This window comes from Convolutriloba macropyga, chromosome 5, assembly GCF_964194025.1.
Source record: "Convolutriloba macropyga chromosome 5, txConMacr16.3, whole genome shotgun sequence".
Lineage (NCBI taxonomy): Eukaryota > Metazoa > Xenacoelomorpha > Acoela > Convolutidae > Convolutriloba > Convolutriloba macropyga.
Genome location: NC_134472.1, coordinates 12,362,215 through 12,387,177, shown reverse-complemented (window position 1 = coordinate 12,387,177; position 24,963 = coordinate 12,362,215). Strand labels below are relative to the sequence as shown.

Genomic DNA, 24,963 nt, shown 5'->3' with positions numbered 1-24,963 from the left:
GTCATACACTGCAAACAAATTGATTGTTTTGGGTGAAAATCCCTGAAGTGACTGTGGCAGGTAGATAACTTTTTGACTTCTTGACAAGAATCACACTGGAAATAATGGCAATGACTGAATGTATAAATGGGAGTTACGCAAATGGGGCATTTAGGTTGGTTCCAATATTTAAATAATTCATTTCTACAAGGAATGCAAGCAAAATGGGGGGGGGGCTGACCATTTGGGTTTTTGAGCAATTTTTTGAATTGACGGCAAGGGAGATAACAAACAGGGCATTCAATTTTAGGGGTTGTATCAATTTGAGGTTGCTGAGACGATATTTTCAGAATGTTTCCCATTATAAGGACAAATCAGAAAGATCCGGGTATACGAGTTCTAATCCATGGTGTTCAAGTTCGTTGGAGATAGTTACATTTAAATCTGCAATAGCAAAAAAGAAATTCCAGTGTTTCTCGTTTGGATAAATGTAATAATGATTAATGGTACCGGTGCTTAAAAACATATAAGTTATCTTGATACATGCTTTATACTGTGTGAAACAAATATTGAACCATCTTTCTACTTTAACAATTTTAATTTTTTCCTTACCAATAAACAAAATCATTTTAGTTTTAACAATTTGGAAAGAAATGAGGGGAAAAGAACAAATTGATCAGAAAAAAAAGGATAGAAAAAAATGAAGAAGAGGAAAGGAGAGAAAAAAAAATTTTTGTGGAGAGCAAGTTATGTAAAACAAATTACTTTACTGAAGAGCGCCCAAGTTGACTGGGAAGTGCTCTTCGATATCGATGAGTGCGAGAAAGAATTCCCAGTGCATCATTACCATGGTGACTCGAGTAGAACCCTCACATCCACGTTCGTAGTCAGTATAATATATGATTATATAGGGCTTTATTTCTGCAGTGGGAGTTTCAATGAATGATCTCTCGAGGGATTCTACTTTGACTAGTCGCTCACCAAAGTGGAACAGCATTATAGGAGATCTAAATTAAAAGGGATTTTGGAACCATTTAAAGCTTGGGATATATTTATGAAGAATGTCCAATAGGGGGAAGATGGTGTTAAGATGATGGTTCCATCAGTCCAAGTGTTTAAATATTCGAAATGGAGTATTAGTTGTGGTATAACTCTGTTACTTTTTGTTGTCACAAATAATTTTTCAAAAAATTGAATTTGTATAAGGCGATTTTGGTATGAGAATATCATTGCTGTTTTTTAATTGTTAATTGTTTCCAATTCTTTAGTAATGAAATCGTTTTGAGAAGAATCACTTTTCGGCAATTCAAAATAAAGATTATGAGGTACACAGTTTGGGTTTTCTAAAATAAAGAGGAAGAATTTCCAATGAACTGAAAGAGGATTAATACTTATTAAACAAATTTTTTCACTTTGGATTTCTTTGAGCGTTACTAGCATAGTAGGTACAGGAGTTGGGTATGCATCAGAAGATCGTTGAATTTTTTGTAACTCTACAAATTTATTGTTAACTGCAAATATCATAGTTTAGAATGATACCTAAGCAATGTAGATTGGATGTTGTACTTGAAATACCGAGTTCTCTTTGAATGCTAGAAAAATGGTGAATTCGGCGAACTGAGGATGAGTAATGAAAATAGTTAAAAGTCTGTCATGGGTTTTTTTGCGAAAGTCATTATACTTATAGCGGAAACATAGTATACGGCTAAGAGCTCAAAATTTTGGTTTCCGATTCTGATTTGTAAGTTTCTATTAGTTAAATGAATCATGTTGCTGATCTAGCTCATTTGTCAGACTATTAGGGTCGAATTGTGCTAAATACACGAAATAATTCCAATACAACGAATGAGGGGTTAAAATCACAGTATCGTTTTCCCAAGTGTCCCAAAACTCAAAATTTATAACGATTTGAGGAAAAATGTCTCCGTGATTTTCTTCAAAAGTTTACTTTATTTGATAAATTGTAACGAGTCTATCTTGAAACAAAAAGTACATTAATGGAAGCGTTTTAGTTGTTAATTAACTTATTGTTCTTCATTTCAAAACTATGTATAAAAGTATGTAAATGTAGAAAAAAGGATAAAAAAGGGTGTGTCAATTATTTCTGAAAAGAGGATTATTGACAACGATTGATATTTATAGATAATATATCAATCGGATTCACTGAAGCAAAATCGGAGTAGGGGAAGAGTGCAGGCAATAGTTAGATAGACATAGTTGCGATTACATAGTTGAAAATGGATTATAAGAAATAAAAAGCAAGAAAGGAATCCACACATGTCTCTTACAGGAAAAGTCAAAGTCTAATAATATTTTTCTTCAGACGCTTTGAAACAATTTTGTATTCGACTCCAATGTTTACAAAAGTAATTGTGTCATCAATCAGGGCTCTTAACAATGAGAAGTATTGAAAATTTGAATGCGGTACGTCCAAGTCTATAATGTCACTGAAGTAGAAAGATGCAACTCTAATAGTTACAGTAGTTTTTAAATCGGAAATACTTGATGATAATATTTGTCCGGTGTATTGTCCAAATCGAATGAATAAAGCGTTAGGCTGTTTTATGAATTTGGGTTGCATGGCATAGCATCCTTGAGGTGTATCTAAACAAGATATTAATTAACTTATAGAGTCTAATTCAAATAATTTTTTTTATTTTTGAGACAAATTATTTTTTTATGAAAAAGATGATTTTTTATTAACAGCTTTAAGGAGGTGCCACCACACTTCGATTGGTTGCATCATTTTGTGGTTGTGGTTGATGTGACGCCAGATTCTACTTTATTATTTTCTGTATGACAATGCTCATCAATTTTATTTTCTCGAAGTTGATCCTCAACGCATTTGTAAGTTTTTTCTATTGTGCTGTAAGGTTGATAATTACTAAGCGGTAAAAAATGATTGTTGTTCTGTGGGGCCGACGGTTTGGTTTCGTTAGAGAATACCGGTGTAAAGAACGATAAGATACAAAGCATATATGTTGCTCCTAATAGAATTTTCCAAAAACCCATTGTTTTGTTGGATATTTTGTGGATTTCGAACGCTCTTATGATTGTTACGATTACATCAGTTAAGAATTTTATGCACAAGAAACAAGCAAAATAAACTCCAATTTTTTCCAGATAAAAAGTGATGATTCCAAAAGTGCCTTTGAACTGGTCTGTAAAAAATGTAGGTGAAAGAAGAGAATCTAGATAAATTTGTCTGTTAATTCCCATTGCCGACGCATAGATATCTTTTTGAGAATAGTCTATGTTTCTCCCTTCTAGAACTTCTCTTGAAATTTTTGTCAAAACAGATTTTGAAGCTTCCGAATGCAAGATATTGTCCCAAAAAGGTTTAAGTTGATTTGGTGTGTAAATTCCGGCACGTTGCGATTCGTAACCGGTAAATTTTGGAATAGAACTAATAACTCTTGAAGAGAATATTTTTGGCGGTTGTAAAGGAACAGGTGCTGGCATCAAAGGGTACCATGAATTTTCATTATCAATATCTAATTGGTAGGCACTTTTGTAGCCTCCAACACAATCTACTTCGTTTGCAAAAGGGTAGGTTCGTCGAGTAATTGGGTCGACGAACATTGTCCTACCATCATAATGAATAGGAATCCTATCATAACACTGTTCAAGAACCTGAAGTGGTGAGTTTCGTTTTGGACAGTGGTACAGCCAACCTATGCTACCATCTGTGTCTAAGAACATCGAGCGGTTGCCGGTTAACATATATCCAGCTAAACGATTGTTTTGGATAGCCTGCATTAGTAACATTTGTTTTTGAGTTCAGTCAAGTTTGCATTGTTCTATGATCAAACCTTTCCATGCTTGTTTTATTTGCATGTATTTGCATGTAAGATCATAGTCTAACTTGTCTTTGTCTAAGTGTTCCCATGCAACAAAACCATTGTCGGATGTTCAGATCTGTTCATCTGAAGGCTTCCTATTAAACCCATTTACACTTAGGCTATTGTCAGGTTCAACACGAAGTTTATGAAAAAATTGTTGAGTTTCTGTTTTATAAGGTTTGCCAGTCTTCATATTAAATCCGCCTTTATAAGAAACATATAAGGAATCTAAATTTGTTCTGTAAATAAATTCTGGTTTTCCACACACCTTTTCTTTTTCATCAATTACTCTAATTTTTATGTCCATTTCAGCAGGAGAATACGTTCCTGGTCCTTCATAGGGCGTCTCCGGTTTTTCATCACTCACTATGAAATACTGTACGTTACCAAGTTCGTTTTCATGTTTTAGCATTTTTGCGTTTTGTTAAAATCTTTTAGTAACTATACAATTTTCCGGTGCCTCCCAATTGTATGCAAAGGGGTCGAGTGATGTCGAATGACAACCTCCTTCTGAGAGGGCACAAGGAAGTTTTAGTCCTTGACTGTTATAGACAGATCTGTCATTAAGATCAATATCGAGTATAGTTTCTTGCATCAGGGTTTCAAAAGAGAAGTGTTTAATTTGACCACGACTATCACAAGATGTTGATGATTCACCTTCAAGATCAACTCCCTGGTTTTTATAGGAGACAGCTTTTATTCCATGTTTTATGTCAATTTCCATGTCATCATCGTCAAATTCGGTAACAGTAATTTTTCCAGTTTTATTAGCATTTAGGCATTGTTCGGGTGAAACAATAATATCGTATGTTATTATTGGAGCGTTGTGTACAATTGATGAATGAGAAAACATACCACAATTATAACGAATGAGCATTGCGGTGACTTTACACATAAGTGCTTTGACAAAGGTCCGATAAGACCGCTGATAAAGTGTTACATGTGTATCAACCATCTGAATGTTTTCGGGTGTAATTTTGCAAGGAGAAACTTGTGTTAAAGCATACATTTTATTTTCTTTCATTTTAGAACAGTCATAATGAATGACCCTAAGTTTGTTAGATACGTCATTAATATCCTCAGTAGCGTTAATAACTATAGAAGAGGACAAAAGTAGAAAAGACTTCTAAGTAAATAAGAAAAATAGAGTTTTTCAAAACAAGGATATCTTTTCATCCTGTTCTTTTTTAGCGCTTCAAGTCGGGAATTAAGGCTATGAGTTGTAGTAATAGGCACTGCCAGTAAATGTTGACTGGATTTATTGCTACCTAAAACAAAGTTAAGTAAATCCGGCTTGATAGCGTGATGGCGGCTTGGCCGAGCGACTAGAAGTTCGCCTATTATTATTATTTTCTAAAGTTTGTAAATTAGAAGGTCCTTGTTCCGATGTATTAGGGCGGAGAGGACTTAAATTAGGGTCTAGAGGAATTCTAGAATTGTGCTGTGGGCAAGGAGTTGAACTTCTTGTTCGACTGCCGCTAGGCAGGTGTATTTGGACTGGAGGTGGGTTGTCACGACCACCTGAACTTGCCTCGTTGAATCCAGAATCGAAATTGGTAGGTGTTCGGTCAGGGTCGAAGTTCTGCACAGGGGAGTCTCTTCGTATGAAATTATCCACGGGGAAATATTCGGTGTTAGTGGAGCTTTGGAAGGAGAATTTAGTCAAGGGACTGTTGAGCTTATTCATCTGACTTGTCATTAGATTATTATAAAATGTGTCAAAATTATTTTTATCTATACCATACTCTAGGGTTAACTCTGGTATAGTTTCAGTAGCTGGGGAGTACTCGACTAGGTGATTTCTATGAGCGACCTTCCTGGTGGCCGGGTTGCTATCTAAAGTTAATTCATAGTTAACATTGGTTAGTTTTTTTTCTACAGTATAAGGTCCTGATCTTAGTTCATGTAGTTTTTTTGACTTTCCTAACTCAATTTGATAGTTTTCCATTAGAACTTTTTGTCCAACCTCAAGTGGCTTGCCTAATTTGTGTTTGTTTCTACGTTTATGTGCGCGGTTATTGTTTTCTAAGCTCTTTTTATAAGCGTTATTGTATATTTGTTTGAATTGGTTTTCTCGCATAAGCAACGAATTGTTAATAGTCGGTTTTAGAAGTTTGTCAATTTCGGTGTTTTTTGAAGTTTGTAAGGTATGCCTGTGAGGAGGCAGGTCTTTGCAAAACTCGGAAGAGCATGTGAGTTGTGAATTTCGTAGGAGTCCTAACTTAAGTAACAGAGGTATCTGTGGTTTTTGTCCGAACACAATTTCATAAGGTGAGATTCCAGTACTAGCATTTGGAACCGTGTTATGAGAAAAAGCAAATTTTGGTGCCAGTTCGTCCCATTTACCTCGAGCTTGTTCTAGAAAAATTTGGAAATGTGCTCCTAGATGTTTGTTTTGGATCTCGACTTTACCATTAGTCCAAGGCGCATAAGCGGTTCGAGGTGCGGGTGTTATACCTAATTCATGAATGTAACTCGCAAAATCTTGGTTCATGAATGCCGAACCCTTATCATAAACAAGTTTTTGTGGTATTCCAAAGGACAAGATGAACTTTTCTAAATCTTTTATGGTGTCTACTGCGTCTGTGGAACGTACAGGGTATACTTGAATGAAACGCGAAAATGAATCGACAATAACTAAACAATGGTGTTTACCATTCGATGGAGGATTTAAAGGTCCTCTGTGATCAAAATGGACCGTATGAAAGGGGAATGGGACTGTATCAGTCCACTTTTCGAGAGGTGCTTCGTGGATATCTCTCCGTTTTTGTTTATTTTTTTGGCATTCAAGGCAATCAGCAATTAGGTTTTCAATCCATTTATACATTTCGGGCCAATAAAAAAATCGTTTTACATTAGCAAGTGTTTTATCTAAACCTACATGACCTGAAGGTTCACAATGAGCTAGCTGAAAAACTTTAAAGAACAATGACAGTGGTACACAAATTTTTAGGTATTCAATATCTGGTTCGTCTGTTTGTTGTTGAATACATAAGATGTTGCCTACAAAACTCAGTTTTTCAAAGTTATTAATGTATGACATTATGGCTTTAGATTGTCGGAATTCAATTTTCTTTTCATCTTTGTTATTGTTCGTTCTTGATTGACGAATTTGTTGTATTACTGGATCTTTTAATTGTTCTTGACAAATTACTGATGTATTTAAATCAACTTCTTTAGAGAAGGTTGTCAGTTTATCAATGAGTTCTCTTGCATCTTGTATTTTTGTATTTTCGGGAAATTTTTTTGCTAATTCGGTTTTGTCTATACAAGTGCTATTTTTCACGAGAAAAACTTTATCATATTCTAGAGGGAATCTGTACTCCGAGTCTGTGGTATTAGTTTGATCAATGTAGAGTTTGTCAAACTCTAATTCTGGTGACTGGTTCTCATTGAACAATTCAAATTCCGAAATTTGGTCAAAATTTTGTTCGGTTATCCCTTCATCAGGGTAGGAATCAATTTCTGTATAAAGATCAGACGTTTCGTCTTCCTCCTGTTCTGATACAGGGGTTATTTCATGTTTGCGGTGACGCCTATAGTGGTTAATTGATGAACCATACGAGAAATCTTCCGAAATATTGTTTATTGAGCAAAGTCTGTTTTGATTATTGTCGTACTTTTGCTTTACCATTTTGTCATTTTTGAAAATGAATTTGTCGATACCCATTATGCTTCGTTTTAGGATTGGAAAAAAGTCATCTGCTGGTCCCTTTTCATTATCACGCAAAATGAAGTATTTTTCCTCGTTACCATGCTCGTTGTAAAAACTAATGTCTTTTGGTATCTTTTTGTGTTTAAGTTGATACTTGTCCAGATCTTTAAGTTTTACATTGCGACTTAGGATGTCGGGAAAAGCTAAGTTTTTTCCTTCAGTCCAAATAATTTTCAAGTTCTGGAATTGAGAAATTACTAACTGGTATCTAAAAAACCTGTGAGAGAGTTTTCCTCTTCTACCCCATAGATACATTAAAGGCTTATGGTCTGTGTACACGTATACAGGATGGGGGAACCAATTAGGTAATGCCCATAAGTTTGTAATGCCGATATTACACCGCAAAGTTCGCGTGCTGTGGTACTCATTTTTTGTTCCTCTTTAGTGTAAATTCTAGAATTAAAAGACACTATTCGTTTCCCTTCTGGAAATTCTTGAACGAGAATTGAGCCTACTCCTATAGAAGAAGCGTCTACATGCACGTGGAAAGGGTATTTAGTATCCGGTATTGCTAAGATAGTATCTTCGCTAATTCTGTTTTTAATGTCGTTAAACAGTTTTTCGTGTTCCGTTGTCCAAACAAATTTAGTTTCTGTGCGGGTTAAGTCATAGAATGGTTTGCAGTCAACATGCAAATTTTTGATGTACATGCTGTAGAATCCTAAGCAACCTAGAACTCTCATGACACCACGTTTGTTTTCAGGCGACTTAAGTGCTTTTAAATCTGCTACTCGCTTCTTGACTGGTTGTATCCCATCTTTACCTACTACATGTCCCAAGAACTGTACTTTCTTAAGGAAAAATTTAGTCTTTTCAGGTTGAGCTTTCAATCCTGATTTCCTTAAAAGTTCATGGTACTTGTCAATTATTTCAAACATTTCGGTTTCGTCTTGCGCTTGCATGATGGTGTCATCAATGTAGGTTATAGCTTGTTTTTTTCTAATTAATGGTGCAAAATGGATAGTCATTATACGACTGTAGAAATTAGGTAGACCGCATAGGCGGTAAAATTCGCGTTCAAATGTGTATTGCTTTGGACCAATTACAAAACTTACCAGCTGTTTGGTTTCCTCAGTTATAGGACTTGGTTATAGGCTGAACAAAGATCACTGGTTGTGAAGAAATTACCTTTTAATCTAGTTAATAGACTTCCGATTGGTTCGAGTGGCCATGAATATCGACTAAGGTCTGTTATTGAATTCAGATATCGGGCATCTATAACCAGTTTTACTGTGTTCCCCTTGGGTAGGATTATGATTGGATTAATAAATTCTGATCCCATTTCTTTATCCTTACCCATTTCCCGGATTATACCTGTTTTACACAGTTGTTCCAAAAGGTTTTCTAGTTTTTCCTGATAATGTAATGGTACTTTGGATGGTCTTTGTTTTGTCAAAGTTGAATTAGGTAAAAGTTTAACATGAAACTTTTGTTTTATCTTTCCAACATCGTATTTGTGTTGAGAGTAAACGTCTTTATTTTTAGTTAAAGTCCTCAGTAACTTGTCTAAGTTTTCGTCATTGATATCAGCTTGACTGAAATCAAATTTTTTGAGAAACGCTTGATCGGTTTTGTCAAATCTGTTAAGTTTTCCTTTGGGAAGTTCAACGGGTCTGATGTTCTCATCAGTTGTTTCTAATTGTGGCTTAAGATCCTTGAGGTCGTCGCTAAAGTCTGTTTCTAATTCGTAGTTGTTGGTAAAATCTTGTTGCCTTTTTCGCATTTCTGTTTTCTTTTGTTTTTCAGGAGTTTTGCCTGCAAAGAAATTTTGAATTTTTGAAATTTTTGGACCTTGTTTTTCACTAACATGGAATATTTGATCCCAATTAGTGTCACTATTCATTAGGTGGTTTATGAATGCAACGTTGTCAACTACAGAAAATTCTGGGTCTTGTCTAATTTCAATGTCTTCTAAAGTGTGCCCAATAGGACCCTTTTGGATGACAACCTTGTTGTTTTGAGGATTGTTTAGCATTATTGGTAATTCCTTTTCTTTTCTAAAACACTGAACGTTGTAAGTATAAATTCCTTGAGCTTGCAGTTCACTTCCAATTACGAAGGAGGTTCCCTTTCTGAAGAATTCATTCGGAGGTTTAATTGATATTACTCGAGTTGATTTTGGTGCTAATGGTAGTTGCTGGTCAAGAGTTACAATTTTGTAAGAGCTAATGTATGGATAGCTTTTCGTTTGGTATCTAGATAATGTGACGGCTACTTCAGGGTAAGTTTTTAAATCAATTTTTGGAGTGGTTAGGTCAATAGATTTTACTGTAGATTCAAGGAAATCCATTCCCAAAAAATTCGGCTTGCAACCATCTTTTGCTGAAACCCATGTGGTAACTTCCACTTGATACTTTCCTTCAATGTCGAAAGAAGTTTCGAAAGTAATTTGACCTAGAAGTTGTAGTTTCTCACCACTAACCGCTAAAGTATGATTTTTTGAAGCTTTCATCTCAATGTGTTGTAATTTACATAGTTCAAGATAAGTGTGGTAATTAATTATAGAGCTTAATGCTCCTGTGTCCAATAAAACTGTGTTTCTAAGCCGTTATTTTTATTTTTGTCTCCGACGGATTGGTATAAATTAATATAGATATGTGAGTAACTTGCTTTGTTATCAGTAGTGTTTATGAACGGAGACCTGTCTAGTTTAAATACTCGTCGTTATGATTCTCATTATTGTAATAGTCTCTGGAAGTTTCACTGGTAAAGTGAACTCGAGGGCTTCGCCCTTCACTGTTATCTCTTGAATGAGTATTATTGTTTTGTCTAGTAGGTGTCCTATCCCGGTCATGGTCTCTACTCCTATCACGATATCGATTATCTGATCTTGGAGGACCGTTGCTTTGTTTATCCCTACTATTTTGCCTATTGTTATCTCTGTAAGAGTTGTTTCGATGGATATTGTCTCGTTCCTGTGATCGGTTATCGTAAGAAGATGATCGGTAATTGTTTGAAGAGTTTGATGAGTACGGTGATCGATGTCGGTAGTCTGATCTAGAGTTGTTTTGATAATTGGATTGATTTTGGTTATAACTATTTCTTTGTCTGTCCCTAGAATTCCGATTGTCATAATTGTTTGATTTGTAATTTTGTTGACCTGGTGAATGGCTCCTACTACGTTTATAATTATCTGTGAACTTTTCTCGTTGTTGAGGTGGGTTTCGGTTTTCGTTTTTAAAGTCCTTGTACTTAAAGCAGAAAGCTATTGTGTGACCTGAACGTTTGCAAAACTTGCAGAATCTAGACTGGTTTTGTTTGAATCTGGGATTGTCGTTCTTGTATGTGTCGTTTATTTTATGATCTTTCATTAAATTTGCAATTTCTGTGAGTTGGTTTTTTAACCCTTCTATTTCTATTTTATTGGCGATACTACTTGCGGCAGTACCCGTGAATTCACTGCTAACAGAAAAACTTAAGTCTTTAGTTGCTACATGATCCTGTAATTGTTGCCAAGTTGTAGCTGGGTTTTCTATTAACCGCTGATGTGCCTTTTGCTTGAGTGTAGGTGGCGTTAATCCTCTTACAAAGTACTTCATACACTTAGCGTTACGCTGGTCGTTGTTAAAATCTGGATCTGGCCATCCTTTTTCAACTGCTTTTGTTACTCGGTGTTTATAGCTTTTTATCAACTCATCTGGTTGCCTTTTAATACTCTCGACTTCAATTCTTTTCCTATACTTGTCTTTTGCATCAGTAAAACGTGTAATGAACTGATTTCTAACTTCGTTCCATGCTAAACCTGGTGCTAAGGTTTCAAACCATTGGGCTGCGGGCCCACGCAAAACCGAACCAAACAATGCTTTTTGTCTAGCGTCGTATGCTGCTTGCAAATCAGCATCCGCAGGATCTCTTGTTCCTAGTGAGAATTGGATTTTTCTTTGTATTAAACTAAAGAATTCCTGGGCATCTTCAGATGGGTCTAAACCTGTAAATTTCTCTAACGCTATGTCGGGGTACGCAACAACGTTCGCTGCCATGTTTTGTTTTAGTGTATGAAAAGAATATTTTATACGAAAGTACTATTAGTTTGGGTAATTAGTGTAGAAAATATTTTTGTTATAACAATTAAGTAATAAAACACTAATACTCAAGTAAAAAGTTGAACTGTTTGTTTTGTGTTATGAATTTTATTTGTTTAGGACCGTTTAATGATTGTATTTTAAATTCAAAGTTCTTGCCGTTATCAGTGCTAAAAACTTCAACCCAAGAGTAAATATCGGTTTGCTCAACGGTAAAATTTAATAACCAAGGATAAGTGCTTTCAGAGTGTTTAAATTCAACAGAGTTTTGGTGAAATCTGTTTATTTTTGAAAATCTAATTTGTGTGACAAATTCTGTTTTTATAAGTAATTTAACTCTATCTGGTAAACTCGGATCGTCAGGAGAAACGTTGATGTATTTGGTTTTAATGATTTTTAAGATTTGTAAACCAAACGGGGGAATTTTATTTTGGTGGCTCATCCACACACAAGATGATAACGTTTATGCTAATTCTATCACACTGTTCTGATTTCTTAGAGCACATAAAAAATCATTAAAGTTTGGGTTGGTCCACTTGTAAGTTATGTAGATTTCAGTCTCTGTTTCGCTAGAAGAGTGATGGTAAATGCATAAAAGTTTCTGTTCTGATCAGTTAAATAATATGAAACTTTGCCTATTTCGTTATGTACTTTAATACTTATATTTAAATCTTGAACGTTTACTTTAATATATGACATATAAATAACAAAGAACAATTGTTTTTGTTGTTTTATTATTGTATTTTTGTATGAAACACACAGAAGACAGTATAAAAACGTTTAGTACGGGATGTTTAGTACATCAGTAGTAGTATTTTTGTAGCTATTATTGTGTTTAAATATTGTTTCTAAAGTGCTTGAGTCTGTTAATGACCGTATTTTAACATGAGACAACAATTTTTCTATGATAAATTTGTGTACAAATTGGGTTAAAAAGGCTAGTTTACGCTCTTTTAATTAATTATCGGCTAAATTTTCTGCGGGAATCTCGATCACACTGTTTTTAGTTTTTAACAAAGTTAGTAAATTCTGAAAATTTGGGTTCTCAGATGCATAAGTTATACAAAAGTCAGCGGGAGAATTATGTTCAAACACGTAGAAAATAGCTAAGAAAGTAATTCCGTCAGTAATAAACCGTGTTATTTTACCCCTTCTAGTGTTTTCTATTGCTGTTAGATTAAGATGTTCAACAATAACTATTCCAGTTTGGTCCATGCACTGTTTAAAACCTCTATTGGTGAAATTGTACTTGTGAAACCGGTTAAAATGGGGGAATTCTCATCAATTTATGTTATTTTCAGGCTAAAAATCTATGTTGGGGGGATAAAATTTAGTTTAAAACCCGTTATTCTTTGTTAAATTTGAGCCTTATTGAGATTTATGTGGTCAAAACTTGGTTAATATTTACTAATTTTGTGTAAAAATGACGTTAATATGGCTATTTTCTTGAGTAATATTGGTTAGAATTGGATAAGAATGATGTGTTTAAGGCTTAAATGTGATTAGTATCCGTTAAATTATGATAAAAGTGACGTTAATTTTGTTAAAATCTGGTTAATATTTGAGAATTTAGGTCAAAATGATGTTTATTTGGTTAAAATTTGATTAATATTACCCCACCCGGGTCAGGAAATTGATAAAACAGAGTGAATATTCAACTAAGAAAGGCTTAAATTTAACCAAAATTGGGTTAGTTAATGTGAAAATGCAACAACGTGTGCTTAAATGTGTAGAAAATTAGATATAAATTACACTAAACACGTATGGGGGGGATGAATTCTGGTTGAATTTACGTTAAATTGTTTGAAAATGCTATATTTTGGTCAAAAATTCAGTAAAAATTAGACATATGTTACTCTAAATATGATTTGGGGGGATGATTTTTGGTTAAAAATCGGCTATTTAGTGTGAAAATGCTAAAATTCTGCTGTGAATTTGGTGAAAATTGGCTAAAGTTTAGTTTAATTAGGTGTTGGGGCGGTGAAATTTGGATCATTTTTGGTTATTTGGAGTGTACATGCTACAATTTAATCATAAATTTGGTCCAAATCGGGTCAGAAATAGTCTAAACAAGTTTTGTGGGGATAAATTCTGTATAAATTCCGATTATTTAGAGTGAAAATACTAAAATTTAACCATAAATTTGGTCAAAATCGGGTTAGAAATAGACTAAACAGGTTATGGAGGGATGAATTTTGTATAACTTTTAATTATTTAGAGTGAAAATACTGAAATTCAACCATAAATTTGGTGAAAATTGGGTTAAAATCAAATTAAATATGTTTTGGGGGGATAGAATCTGGTTGAATTTCGGTTATTTAAGGTGTAAATACTAATATTTAACCATAAATTTGATGAAAATTGGGTGAAAATTAGGCTAAATAGGTTTTGGGGGGATGATTTTTGGTTAAATTTTGACTATAAAATGTAAAAGTACTTCAATTGTTATATAAATAAACTAAAAATTGGACATAGATTACCCCCACCCGGGTCAGAACAATTTTACAAGAGCAAAGAATCAGTTGCCTGTTACTATTTTAATGTAAATTTACTGTATTTCGGCCGTAAAATGGATATAAATTACTCTATTTGTTTGTCTATTAGTGTGCTTTCACTTCTGTGGTAGTGGTTATTTTACTATTTTAATCCGATCGGATAGAAAAACAAAAATTCAGGCGTGATTCTTTCCTCTGGGCGCACCAGTTATCAAATTTGGCTGGGCTCTTACAGATCACACAATACGGGATCTCTTTATGTATGCCAGTCAAACTTGACAAAAGATATAACAAATCGAAGGCAAAGATATATGCCTAAGACCTGTCTGTGCTATAAGTCTCAATTTAAAATAGTTGGGGGGGGGGCTGAAAGTATTTAATTTATAAAAGAGTAAATATAAAATTACAGCTTACTAATTACCAGTTGTGTAGTGGTGAAATGGAGGTGAGCTGCTGGGCGATCGTTCACTTGGGTGTTTCTTCAGTTATGTTATTTGTCGAAAAAGAAAGTTATAAAATTAAATCTGGAATTATTTGTCTAAGTTATTAAACAATTTTGTTCGACTATTTTATTGTTAAAGTGAAGTTAAATTTTGAGAAAAATGAAAGCAGTTGTCTGCTGCTTGCTTCTGGGAGTGATTTCTGTCTCTCTAATTTTATTCCGTCCCACTTCGCTGAGAGAAACAATTAATTCCTCTCAGCTCCGTTTGGGCCGATAGGGAGCGAATCACAAACTCACGTTCATAGTGAGGTGCTTCTTAATTTTCCTATTGGCCGAGAAGGCAAGAGAATTAACTCTTTTTTATCTCACGGAGAAATTATTGAAAATCCAAAAAATAATAAAAATCTAAAAAGCTGAGAGCATCAATTATTGATTTCGTAGGCGCCTGTTTTCTGCTTTTCCCCTCTTCTAAAACCGCAACAATTATGGTTTTCTTGGGGGCTTTTTATGAGACTCTATTGTCTTTTCCCCTGAAGCAATCTGCTTCATCTTTACTGAACTTGGGGGGAAAGATCTGCATTGCAACTGTCAAAAGCAGAAGTAATTTAAATCAAAAGAAGTTGTGGTTTTACAGGCCGCCTACGTTCAACAACGTACATTTTCTATCCTGGATATAAGCGAGGAGATCCAGGCCTAAGGTTGTGTTATTTAAATAAGTCGAACTGAGTTGTTTAAATACTTGTGTACTGGTAGTCTTAACAAGCGTTAGTTCGTTTAGCGCGCGGCGAAAGAATGGTTAATTAGCGCCTAAATACGTTCGCTTTAATGCGGGATTAATTATCCGTTCATTTGTAACGGCTCTCGTAATACTACATTGCAGAGATGTGATTTTCCCGTCGAGAAATTACCGGGAACTCACACATCTATCTTAGAAAATTCACCATTTTTTTCTGATATTTAGTGGTACCGGGAAAAGCAGCAGGATAACTGGGAAAATGTGATACCATCATCTTCCTCAAAATACACTCAATCTTTTATATTACTAAATTTTTCTAAACTAGAAATAGTAGTAATAGTATGATATATAGGCCAATATAGGCAATCAAGGACGGAGTTGTCTCATTACCTGTTCCAATTTTTTATTTAATTTTTCATGCACTTTTTAAAAAAATTCAATAAGCATCTGTATTTGTTTTGAGTTTTGTTGTGTTTTTGCTGCTATATAAAAATCTCGGCTAATTAGGTCAGGGTGTCTGATTTTCAAGAATATATTGAAAAGTTTTTCGGAAACAAGCAAGCAAATGAATGCAAAATGACGAACTTTTGTCTCTTATCAGTTTCAAAAGTCAAGTTTATTACGAAACCAATTATCATTTTCTGTTTTCTATTTTACAAAATTTTTGTTTAGTAAATTGCAATCCAAAAAACAAAACGAGTCAGATTGAATCACTTCCGTAGATGGTTTTATTCTGTGTCACCATCACTTTAAGTGCGCGCTTAAGTTTTAATTGTGGGCGCTTCAGTTTTCATTTTTAAGATTAAACAAGTAGTTATTAAGCAATGAAAAAGTGTTTGTCATTATCTGTTATTTCAGTATAGGGAGATCAAGTGTAATGTTTGATGGTAGTCAAAATTTGAAAACTGTTGATCGGGATCCTGCTTTGGAATTTTTTGGAATTGGGGCCAATACTTAGTAGAATTACGCCGTAAAACAGTGATCTGATATCAAAATGAGGTCTTTTAATTGTCATTACAAGGTCGTTTAATTGTTGAATTTCATGATTTTTTTGGTTATGAATTCATTGGTTATATGCCAAATTACATATTGCCATTATAGTCAATGCCAATCTACTCAATGCCATTGTGCCCAATGCACTGAAAAAGTAATTTAATCCAACAGTCAGCTGTGTTAGTTTCATATCAAGTCACTTGAACCACTTAGTCGTGGCTATGGCTATTAAATTTGTTAAAACATACGGATAACGGTGACTGCTAATTTCTATTCCTATTGTTGAACAAAAAATATCTAAGTACATTGGGCATAATAACATTGGATATAATGGCATTGGGTGTAATTACATTGTATAAAATGGAATTGGGCAAATTGGCCATAACACCAAATTCATATCTTCTTTACGCTCGGACAAATATATGAGATTGAAATTTTTCATTAAGCTTTTTTTGTGCTTTTTTGACTAAATATCGTTTCAATATTGAGTAAGAGTGGAATTGTAAAATGATGCACAAAACTGTGAGATAATGCAGAGCAAAATTGTTAGTTAGAAATCAAACTTAATTCAACTTCTGTTTTAGTAGTCATAAGGTAGGAAACATACGAACATGAGATTATTAGAAACAATTAAGGCGGCCTGTTCAAGATTGCTTATATTGAATATCTAGTCTACCGCAAGAACATAGAATGATGTAGGTGATTGGCATGGCCACATTTTGCTCCACAAAATAAGATAATCTGTAATTTGAGTATTTTTGATTCAGCTCTTGTCAATCCAATTAGGCAGCTCAATTTAGGTAAAGTCGTTTTTTTTTCACTGACATTTTTTTCAAGTACTGTCTTTGAATGAACAATTTTCGTTCAAAAGAGTATCTTCAAAGATGAGATCTTGTTTATGGGAGACAGGATTAAACTGATCGTGATTTCAAACTTTTTGAAAAAGTAATTATTCACGGTTATACATCTTCTCAGCCCGAATCACTTTACTCAACATTTTAAACTTAACATCCTTACACCCCTTTAACTATTTAACCCCGCCAACTTTTAAACCCAAAACCTTTCCCCAAACCCAACTTAATCTGTATTTATTTGTGAACGGCAAAAATCACAACTCAACTTTCCAAAATTCTAATTTTTCTTTAATTTCCAAAATTTGTCTACCGAAACTTGCAATATAATATCAATTTTACCAATCATATAAGGAAATCAAATCTGGGTGAAACTTTAGAGAGGTCAAAAAGTTAGGGTGAAAAGATAGGATGTTAAACAATTAGGGGTGAAAAAGTGGGACACATTTGCTCACATAGCAAGAAATATATGAAATACAGAGAACTGCGAAATAAAAGCTGGAACGACATTTGCATATCTTTATGGTGTGACATATAACATTGGTAACATATCAAATTACACTATGAATTAAATGTTTTGTTTTAGCCCTAATATGGTGTTTTTCCGTTGCTTAAGTTTCACGTTCGGTTCCATTTTAAAAATAACATTTTACGAATGCTTATACGGGTTTGTTTTCATAAATAATATCAAAAATCGAAGTCACCAAAATTTTTCATTATCAGAAGTTTTTGTACTTTTTTGATTTTACGGAGTTTTTAATTTTTTCTCTGACAGACAAAACTATTTCTCAAAATAATCTAAGTTAGAATAAAAGGAAATTTTTCTTAACTCTGATTAGTATATGTTTCTTTTAGGTCATTTGCATATAATTCTGGGCACAGCATCGCAAATTATGGCCAGCATTGAGCTGAACAAAATACCCTCTTATGACCCATTCGGGAATATTTGCTCATAACTTTAATAGTTATCTTATTAATTATTAATCGGTCCTCAACAATTATCGACCTGGACATGAACCAGCATTATCGCACCCTAATACACACACCATAGTTTTCATTTCTGTGTTCTCCAATGCTCCGTCAGAATATTATAAATCATTGAAAAATTTACACGCCTCGTTTCGTATTCAAATGGGCACAAGAATTTGATTTGAATAGATTCCATTTCAAATTATTCTTGACATTAATCTTTCTCTCTATTGATTTCATAGAGCTTTTACACGCACTTAGTTCATTGTACACTTTTACGCTCAAACTTATTTCAGGTTGTGTTGCATTTTCCTCTTCTTGTAGCGGTCAAATTGATCTATAACGCCTCTTTTGTCTTATGATGAATTAAGCTATTGGCGTTTTCCAAAATAAAAAAAATCACAAATATTCACATTAAATTGTGCCAAAACTGGATAATTATTGTTACTAAATGCAATTATTTTGAGTATCCTGCTGAATTATTTCACACAGGTATGCGATCAAACTAATATGATTTTCTGGCACTAAACCCAACTATGCAATCAATTTGGTGTCCTCAAAACTGTAACTTTTTAATCAACGTTTTAAGGCTAAGCACTTGACAATGACTTTAAGTTTCTTCCATTATCTTGTTTGCCTGAAAATCCGACATTACTAGCGCAGCAACTTGGCAAAAAAATATAGAACAAAGTCGTTTTAAGCATCCTTTTCTGTTTCATCGGAGAAAACACGAAAGCAATTACTGTTAAAACCTCGATATTTTATACCCTAAAGCAAATATTGCTTACTGAGCAGATATCATGTTTCACGAGCAGAAAAGACGCTCTTCTTAGCTCTCTGGTTCCTTAGCGTATAGTAGGAGTTTTGGATATTGTTTAAATAAACCTTGAACTTGATTATTTGTTGATAATTTTATTTGGTTGGTAACAAATAATTTGAGCTTCCGAACATTTTCCGGATAAGCGTTGCCTCAGCAAAAAACGTCTTTGAGTTACTACAGGAAAAGGGAGTGAAATTAACATCAGATTTTAAAATGATAGAAACTCAATTTTCAAAAGAGTGAATTTTTGAACCATTCTTGGGAACATAAGAATTTTTGGAACACTCCTTTGACAGATATACATAACGGAATCTTGAATCCATCACTATAATTAGCATCTGATTGCTATATAAAGGTCAAGTAATGCATCAGTTCTCATTAAGTCAGGACCGCACAAAAATGTCAATCCAAAATAAAGGAGAGATGATTTAGTCGCAACGTGATTAAATTGTCTGCGCTGCTTAAAAAAATTGCGTGTTTGCATTTACAGCGTCTAAATTGCTCCGTTATTTTAAAAAATGAGACCTCATGAGACCAACTGAGTTCTCTGGAAGACATAGGGAAGCTACGGCAACTTTTCGATTTGGTAAACTAAAAAAGTTGCAAAAATATCTGAAGAGCTGTGGGATGAAATCTGGAAACCTTCCGTTCAAACTTATGCAGAGTTTTGCCTGACGGCTTGATAATAAAACCAATTTCTGAATTTTCTGTTCAAGTATGGCCCACTAAAACAAAGGCCACTTTAAGTCCATTCATTGTGGCTGCGTCCGGAGAGTGCTTAATTTTTGCATTTGTATAAAACATTTGATCCAAGACAAGTATAAGGTTAACATGCTGCGGGGATTTTTTTTTTTGGTCCGACGGGCAATATATACATAAATTAAAAAAATATGCATTCATAAAAATCAGTAAGTTCTCAATGTTTTCAGCATGCTGAGAGTTTGAAATGACTCGCAGAAGTGGGTTTTCGTGAATTCTTCCGCAACTATTGATAATTGAAAGAATTGCTTAATACGCTTGAAGGCGCGGGATACTTATTTCGTTATTTGTTATCAAAAAGGATGAAAAACTAAAATATTATTTTTTTCATATTTGTTCCGACCCCACCCGTGTGTGTGTGTGTGGGGGGGGGGGGGAGGAACTATATACTCAAATGGGTTTTCATATCGATCACTGAACTGCTACAATGATGATTCTCCACGTGACATTTCTAGACCCACTTCCATAATGGCTTCGCTCGCGCAGTCGGCCTGGGTCCAATCAATCAATCAACCGATATCTCAACAATCTAGAAGTAATCTAAAAATGAAACAAACAAATAGGGGTCAGTCTAGGACTCGTTTTTTGCTGCCACTACCAATAGTTGACAAATTCGGGCAATTAAAATTATATTGTTAAGCAATCAGCAAACTCCTTCTTTTTGTCGTATTATACCTATTCCAACGTTCTATATAAAGATCCACTTTATTCCAGTTTTAATATTCCAGTTTGTAAATCAACTCTCGTTGCGATATACACAATTAATTATTAAGCGGTTGAAATAACACGTTAACAACCAATTAACGCTACTAAATCTGTTAGGGCGACAGTCTTTGGGTTTTCCTTTCTTCGTTTTTACCACTGTTACTAGATAAACAGGTAAAGAATTGCCGAAACAGAAGTGCAATATTCTCGTAGTCTATATCACACAACAGTGTAATAAAGCTAAGCAACTGTTGTAAGCACAACAAGAATTGAATTAAAAACTAAACGCTCGGTTATTATTGCCCTTTTGAGTTTATTTAACTATTGGGCTTAGCTACGGACATTGTTAACTTCTCGATGATAATAGAAACCGATCGGTATGGTTGACTCGATTCTGGGTCATTTCTAGTATTTAATATCCATAAAAAATAACATAATAACACTCTTTTTGTTCACTTTTGTTCCAGAAGTTGTCTGGGAACTGTTCGTGTTAAATGGAACTAACCAAATAAAGATAGTTGAAGACATAATTGTTGACGAATTTGTTGACGAACCCCCACGAATAGCACATTTGCTAAGCTTATTTACACAACATCAAAACCCACCAAAATTTGACATTCGAATTAGCCAAAGCATCATTGTTGGAATGAATATGAATACCACCAGTAAAAGACATGCAAGCCGAGTAGTGAAAAGTTTGAGGGTGATTGTAAATGATAAAGAGAAGAAAATGGCTGAGGGCGAATTAGGGAAGAGTATTAAAGAGTTGGAACGGGAAAGGAGGATTCAGCATGAAGCAAATGGCATGAGAAACGGCTATTTACTGCCGGGAGCAACATAATTGAAACGGGAACGGAATCAGAGGAGGAGAAGCTAAGGAGATGCCACAAAGAGAAGTGAATAAAAACTAATCTAAAAACTTGTATTATCATCATCATCATCATCATCATCATCATCATCATCATCATCATCATCATCATCGTCATCATCATCATCATCATCATCATCACCATCATCATAACCATCCTTATTTTATATGTATAGTTGTCATTTAGTCTATTGTGTTTTCAGCTTCACTTTCAGTACTAGATTGTAAATCAACTCTCGTTGCGATATACACAATTAATTATTAAGCGGGTGAAATAACACGTTAACAACCAACTAACGCTACTAAATCTGTTAGGGCGACAGTCTTTGGGTTTTCCTTTCTTCGTTTTTACCACTGTTACTAGATAAACAGGTAAAGAATTGCCGAAACAGAAGTGCAATATTCTCGTAGTCTATATCACACAACAGTGTAATAAAGCTAAGCAACTGTTGTAAGCACAACAAGAATTGAATTAAAAACTAAACGCTCGGTTATTATTGCCCTTTTGAGTTTATTTAACTATTGGGCTTAGCTACGGACATTGTTAACTTCTCGATGATAATAGAAACCGATCGGTATGGTTGACTCGATTCTGGGTCATTTCTAGTATTTAATATCCATAAAAAATAACATAATAACACTCTTTTTGTTCACTTTTGTTCCAGAAGTTGTCTGGGAACTGTTCGTGTTAAATGGAACTAACCAAATAAAGATAGTTGAAGACATAATTGTTGACGAATTTGTTGACGAACCCCCACGAATAGCACATTTGCTAAGCTTATTTACACAACATCAAAACCCACCAAAATTTGACATTCGAATTAGCCAAAGCATCATTGTTGGAATGAATATGAATACCACCAGTAAAAGACGTGCAAGCCGAGTAGTGAAAAGTTTGAGGGTGATTGTAAATGATAAAGAGAAGAAAATGGCTGAGGGCGAATTAGGGAAGAGTATTAAAGAGTTGGAACGGGAAAGGAGGATTCAGCGTGAAGCAAATGGCATGAGAAACGGCTATTTACTGCCGGGAGCAACATAATTGAAACGGGAACGGAATCAGAGGAGGAGAAGCTAAGGAGATGCCACAAAGAGAAGTGAATAAAAACTAATCTAAAAACTTGTATTATCATCATCATCATCATCATCATCATCATCATCATCATCATCATCGTCATCATCATCATCATCATCATCATCACCATCATCATAACCATCCTTATTTTATATGTATAGTTGTCATTTAGTCTATTGTGTTTTCAGCTTCACTTTCAGTACTAGATTGTAAATCAACTCTCGTTGCGATATACACAATTAATTATTAAGCGGGTGAAATAACACGTTAACAACCAATTAACGCTACTAAATCTGTTAGGGCGACAGTCTTTAGGTTTTTCTTTCATCTTTTTTACAACTTTTACTAAAAAAACCGGTAAAGAATTGCCGAAACAGAAGTGTAATTTTCTCGTAGTCTAATCACACAACAGTGTAATAAAGTTAGGCAACTGTTTTAAGCACAACAAGAATTGATTTAAAAACTTAACGCTCGGTTGCTAAGGCCCTGTTGAATTTAATTAACTATTGGGCTTAGCTAAGGACATTGTTAACTTCTCGATGATAATAGGAACCAATCGGTATTGTTGACTCGATTCTGGTTGTTTCTACTAATTATTATCCACAAAAAATGACATAATAAGGCTCCTTTTGTTCACGTTTGCTCAAGAAGTTGTCTGGGAACTGTTCGTGTAAAATGGAATTAACCAAATAAAGATAGTTGGAGACATAGTTGTTGACGAATTTGTTGACGAACCCCCACGAATAGCACATTTGCTAAGCTTATTTACCCAACATCAAAACCCACCATACATTTATTTTCGATTTTGCGAAGGCATTATTGTTGGAATTATTATGAATACCAACAGTAAAAGACGTGCAAGCCGAGGGGTGAAAAGTATGAGGGTGATTGTAAATGATGAAGAGAAGAAAATGGCTGAGGGGGAATTAGGGAAGAGTATTAAAGAGTTGGAACGGGAAAGGAGGATTCAGCATGAAGCAAATGGCATGAGAAACGGCTATTTACTGCCGGGAGCAACATAATTGAAACGGGAACGGAATCAGAGGAGGAGAAGCTAAGGAGATGCCACAAAGAGAAGTGAATAAAAACTAATCTAAAAACTTGTTTTATCATCATCATCATCATCATCATCATCATCATCATCATCATCACCATCATCATAACCATCCTTATTTTATATGTATGGTTGTAATTTAGTCTATTGTGTTTTCAGCTTCACTTTCAGTACTAGATTGTAAATCAACTCTCGTTGCGATATACACAATTAATTATTAAGCGGGTGAAATAACACCTTAACAACCAATTAACGCTACTAAATCTGTTAGGGCGACAGTCTTTAGGTTTTTCTTTCATCTTTTTTACAAATTTTACTAAAAAAACCGGTAAAGAATTGCCGAAACTGAAGTGTAACTTTCTCGTAGTCTAATCACACAACAGTGTAATAAAGTTAAGCAACTGTTGTAAGCACAACAAGAATTGAATTAAAAACTAAACGCTCGGTTATTATTGCCCTTTTGAGTTTATTTAACTATTGGGCTTAGCTACGGACATTGTTAACTTCTCGATGATAATAGAAACCGATCGGTATGGTTGACTCGATTCTGGGTCATTTCTAGTATTTAATATCCATAAAAAATAACATAATAACACTCTTTTTGTTCACTTTTGTTCCAGAAGTTGTCTGGGAACTGTTCGTGTTAAATGGAACTAACCAAATAAAGATAGTTGAAGACATAATTGTTGACGAATTTGTTGACGAACCCCCACGAATAGCACATTTGCTAAGCTTATTTACACAACATCAAAACCCACCAAAATTTGACATTCGAATTAGCCAAAGCATCATTGTTGGAATGAATATGAATACCACCAGTAAAAGACGTGCAAGCCGAGTAGTGAAAAGTTTGAGGGTGATTGTAAATGATAAAGAGAAGAAAATGGCTGAGGGGGAATTAGGGAAGAGTATTAAAGAGTTGGAACGGGAAAGGAGGATTCAACATGAAGCAAATAGCATGAGAAACGCCTATTTACTGCCTGGAGCAACATAATTGAAACCGGAGTGCAATTAGAGGAAGAGAAATTAAGGAGATGCCACAAAGAGAAGCGGATAAAAACTACTCTATAAACTTGTATTATCATCATCATCATCATTATTATTATCATCATCATCATCCTTGTTTCATATGTATAGTTGTAATTTAGTCTATTATGGTTTCAGTTTCACTTTCACTACCAGTTTAACATTACCGAACCTTTCGTTTTTTACCGAGAACTCGAGATAAACAGCGAGAGCCAACGAACCAGCATGCGTGCCCGCGTAACTTTCCCAGCGACCTTCTTATTGTCCGGGCGAAATAACATAGATATAGATAATAGTTGCAAGCGCTCAAGCAACCATCCGTCAGTCGTCAAACTGAGCTCGGTAACCTTTTTGGTCGGGTTATTAGAACGTACCCCATATACCCATCGGGGAGATCAATTGAATAACGATTCCGTCCGGGTTCCCGCATTCCGGTCGCGTTTCACCCAGACTTCGTTAATTCCACCAAAATCTCGATACCCAGTCAGCACTACCGATAATGTCGAACACACGAAGTTGTACGAATGATGAGTAGTCTTAAGATTTTAATTCGGATCTGGGTAACCTCAGGAGAGTCAGAACTGAAAGAAACAAAGTTATGTAATTACAACAAAA

General features: G+C 34.6%; 1 protein-coding gene across 2 annotated transcripts in view; it reads left to right on the top strand.

The window, feature by feature from the left end:
• LOC142339805 (uncharacterized) overlaps window positions 1-24,963 on the top strand; it is a 92,052-nt gene that overhangs the window by 6,008 nt on the left and 61,081 nt on the right. Inside the window, exon 1 of one of the 2 annotated variants that reach the window (XM_075390086.1) lies at window positions 18,359-18,536. The exons of the other annotated variant lie outside the window; for it this stretch is intronic. The gene's annotated coding sequence lies outside the window, so the exon portion shown is untranslated. Of the gene's footprint in view, window positions 1-18,358; window positions 18,537-24,963 lie in introns of those variants that run through there. 2 annotated transcript variants of the gene reach the window in all.